Raw genomic sequence first — 4,179 nt, 5'->3', positions numbered from 1 at the left:
CCCGAATTCATTAAAACGCCATATCAACTCGAATTCATTAAAACACCATATATACAATAAATTAATTCGTGTAACAAAACAACTTAAATCCGTTCATAAATAAAGGTTACGATTCAGCACATAAACTTTTTGGCGCCGCTGCCGGGGAGTTGGCAATTAAATAAATAGATAATTTTTATGATTCGTAGTAGTAGTTGGATTTGTACGTGGACTGGGTTATTGGAGCCAAACAGTACCCAATTATATTGGGACCAAACGAATCCTGCCCTCTGCTGCATCTTTTGGCTATTCGAAACTTGGGCAAAATCAGAAGGAAAAGTCTGTTTGTTTAAAGGTTTTTATCATTGTTTTTATTTTATTCCATCCTCTCGTGGAAATTCATTTCCAAGAAAGCTCAATGTTTATGAATAATTCCTTTAGATCTTTGTACAATTTCCCAATTGTATGACCCGTTCAGGAAACCCTAAACTCGTTAAACTTAATCCAGAACCGCAAAGAATTAATAAAGGACAAAAGCAACAAAAAGAAGTAGGAAGTACTAGTAATTTTAAAACACCGAAAAACCCTAAAAAGAAACAAGTAGGTAATACTAGTAAACAACCGAAGCTTATAACGGAATCTGAAACCATCATCATTAAAGAAGAAATGGCTAAAGTACCGCCTGATCACCTGGCTGAAGTAACACCTGATCCTAATGACCTACCAATGTGGAATAGTAGACAAACTACTATTCCTAAAGCACTTTCATCAGTTAGAAAACCCGAAATTGAAGCCGAAAACTTTAAAGTTAGAGGGCAATTCATGCAAATGGTTCATGAGAATCAATTTGACGGAAGGCTTAATAATAATCCGATTGAACATATTGAAGGCTTCGAAGAATTATGTGAATTGTACAAAGCTAAAGGCGTTACTTCTGATGCATATATGTTAAGAATTTTTCCATATTCTTTAACTGGAGATGCAAAAGCATGGTTGAAGGAATTAGAACCCGATTCTATCACAACCTTCAATGAGCTAAGAGATAAATTCATCTCCTGATTCTTTCCTCCCGCGAAAGCCGAAAGACTTAGATCCGAGATAAACATTTTTAAACAAAAATCGGATGAAAGTGTATACGATGCTTGGCAGAGGTTAAAAAGAATGCTACGAAACTGTCCACAACATGGACTACAAAAGAAGCAAATTGTTCACATCTTCTATCGAGGAATTAGTGAACATACTCGTAGTATCTTAGACTCCTCCGCAGGAGGAGTATTTCTGTATAAATCTTCAAATCAAGTGTATAAATTGTTGGAAGACATATCTATTCACACATTTGAATGGACACCTTATAGAGATCAACAACTTAGAAAAACAGTGGCAATTATTGATGAAGATTATGACACTTCTACAAGCATATCTTCTTTAGCAAACCAATTCAAAAAGTTTGGTAAAGAAATTGAAAAACTAAATTCAACAGTTTTAGCCTTGAAAGTAGGATGTGAAAACTGTGGAGAGCCACATTTCACAAAAGATTGTGATGTCAATGATAGGCCAATGGTTCCGATACCTCAAGTTAATTTTGTGGCCAATCAAAGACAAAACAATTATCAAGGAGGGAATTCCAATTATCAAGGAGGAAACAATGGATATCAAAATCCAAAGAATTTCGCCTTTCAAAGAAATGGACCACCTGGTTTTCACAATAGAAACCAACCTCCAAATCCACCTCCTCAAAACAATTTCCAACAACAACCGTTACCTCCGATACAATATCAACAACAAAACAATAACACGCAACAAGTAGAAAAGAAACCTAGTTTGGAAGAAATCATGTTAACTTTCATTAAAAATCAGTCGGAGACAAATGAACAGATGAAAAGACAAAACGAGCAAGTACAAAGGAATCATCAAGCGTCGATTCAAAATCTTGAAAGAGATATGGGAAGAATAGCTCAATTGCTTGCCGAAAGACAATCGGGAACTTTACCATCAAACACGCAACCAAACCCTAAGGGTAAGGAAACTCAAAACTCAAGTAACTTCTCGCAAGTAAATTACATAACTATGAAAAGTGGTTAACCATTAACCCCGATATTCCGAAACCTCCTGCTCATGTTCCTATTCCTAACGAAAAAGAGTCTTCCACGGAAGAAGATGAGGTGCCAACCACAAGTGCACCCAAAACTTAACCGCTATTAAGAGAATACAAACATCCAATTCCATACCCACAACAGTTGAAGAAAGATAAATTACAAGCACAGTATAACAAGTTTGCCGAAATGATTAAGCAAATTTGTATTAATGTACCACTTGTAGATGTTCTTGCGGGTATGCCAATTTATAGAAGGTTTATCAAGGATCTCATAGCCAATAAAGGTAAATATGAAGAAGTTTCAACCTCATTCCTCAATGAGGAATGCTCAGCAATTTTGCAAAAGCAAAAGATGCCACCGAAACTTGGAGATCCTGGTAGTTTCATTATTCCGTGTCTGATGGGAGATTCAGTAATGTATGATGCATTAGCTGACTTAGGCGCAAGTATCAATCTTATGCCACACTCCTTGTACTTAAAACTAAACCTAGGTGATCTAAAACCAACTAGGATATGTATACGCCTAGCCGATAGAACTTTTAACTATCCTATTGGTATTGCCGAAAACCTACCGGTTAAAGTTAATCATTTAATCTTCGCTGCCAATTTCGTTGTCCTTGAAATGGAAGAAGATAGTACGGTTCCTCTAATTCTAGGGCGACCTTTTCTAAATACCGCTGACGTGATTGTGCGTGTTAAAGATAAAGAACTTAGTCTAGGTGTAGGGGAAGATAGAGTTACCTTAAACATAGATAAAGCTATGAAACAACCTATCCCCTCCGATGACGAATGTTATAAAGTAGACATTGTTGATTGTTGTGTTGAAGAAGAATTACAAGAATTACTAAATGTCGACACCTCGAACTTCACCCCAATGAGTGAAAGTAATGAATTTGATGTCGAGGTTGAACTTGACAAATTATTGAAAGTAGTCATCGATGAAGATGACGTTGAGGAAGAAATTCCCAAGGAAGATGAACCCTTTGAAGAAATTATCGATGGTAATAGGTTCCGGATAAAATCTTCATTGGAAGAACCACCCACCTTGGAACTTAAAGAACTCCCGAAACATTTGGAGTATGCTTATCTCCAAGGTACGTCACAATTACCCGTTATAATTTCATCAAAACTCTCCAATGACGAAAAGGGTAGGTTAATGTTCGTTTTAAAAGCTCACAAAAGGGCAATTGCTTGGAAAACAACCGATATTCCAAGGATTAACCCAGCTTATTGTACTCATAGGATTCTAATGGAAGAAGATTTTAAACCCGTGGTACAAAGGCAACGAAGGTTAAACCCTAACATGAAAGAAATTGTCAAGAAGGAGGTTATCAAGTTACTTGATGCCGGGTTAATATACCCTATATCCGACAGCCCGTGGGTTAGTCCTGTTCAAGTGGTACCTAAGAAAGGGGGTGCAACTGTCATCCTTAATGATAAGAATGAACTCGTTCCTACAAGAACAGTCACTGGTTGGAGAGTCTGTATAGACTACCGTCGTTTAAACGATGCCACAAGGAAAGATCATTTCCCACTTCCTTTTATTGACCAAATGCGAGAACGTTTAGCGGGAAAGGAGTATTACTGTTTCCTTGATGGATTCTCTGGTTATTTTCAAATTCCCATTGATCCAAAAGACCAAGACAAGACAACATTTACTTGTCCATTTGGTACCTTCGCATATCGACGAATGCCGTTCGGATTATGCAACGCGCCAGGCACCTTTCAAAGGTGTATGATGGCAATCTTTCACGACATGATAGAAGGAAGTATGGAAGTCTTTATGGATGATTTCTCTATTTTTGGAGACTCCTTCGATACATGCCTTTCAAACCTCGAGCGAATGTTAATTCGTTGTGAGGAATCAAATCTTGTTTTAAATTGGAAAAAATACCACTTCATGGTGAAGGAAGGCATTGTTTTAGGACACAAGATTTCTCGAGATGGAATGGAAGTAGACAAAGCTAAGATCGATGTAATCTCAAAGCTTCCTCCTCCAACTAACGTTAAAGGAGTTCGTAGTTTCTTAGGTCATGCGGGATTCTATCGACGATTCATAAAGGACTTTTCCAAAATCGCTCGACCCATGACTAAAATTCTTGAGA

At 37.3% G+C, this 4,179-nt stretch overlaps 1 non-coding gene across 1 annotated transcript; it reads right to left on the bottom strand.

Annotated features, from left to right (window-relative positions):
- Positions 1-1,062: 1,062 nt before the first annotated feature.
- LOC139851016 (small nucleolar RNA R71) lies at positions 1,063-1,169 on the bottom strand. The gene has a single exon (XR_011760382.1). It is a non-coding gene; the product is annotated as a small nucleolar RNA R71 (small nucleolar RNA).
- Positions 1,170-4,179: the final 3,010 nt, after the last annotated feature.

The sequence above is a fragment of the Rutidosis leptorrhynchoides genome, chromosome 5 (genome assembly GCF_046630445.1).
Source record: "Rutidosis leptorrhynchoides isolate AG116_Rl617_1_P2 chromosome 5, CSIRO_AGI_Rlap_v1, whole genome shotgun sequence".
In the NCBI taxonomy this organism is placed as follows: Eukaryota; Viridiplantae; Streptophyta; class Magnoliopsida; order Asterales; family Asteraceae; genus Rutidosis; species Rutidosis leptorrhynchoides.
The sequence above is the reverse complement of the archived record's forward strand: the minus strand, read 5'-3'. Positions and strand labels throughout refer to the sequence as shown.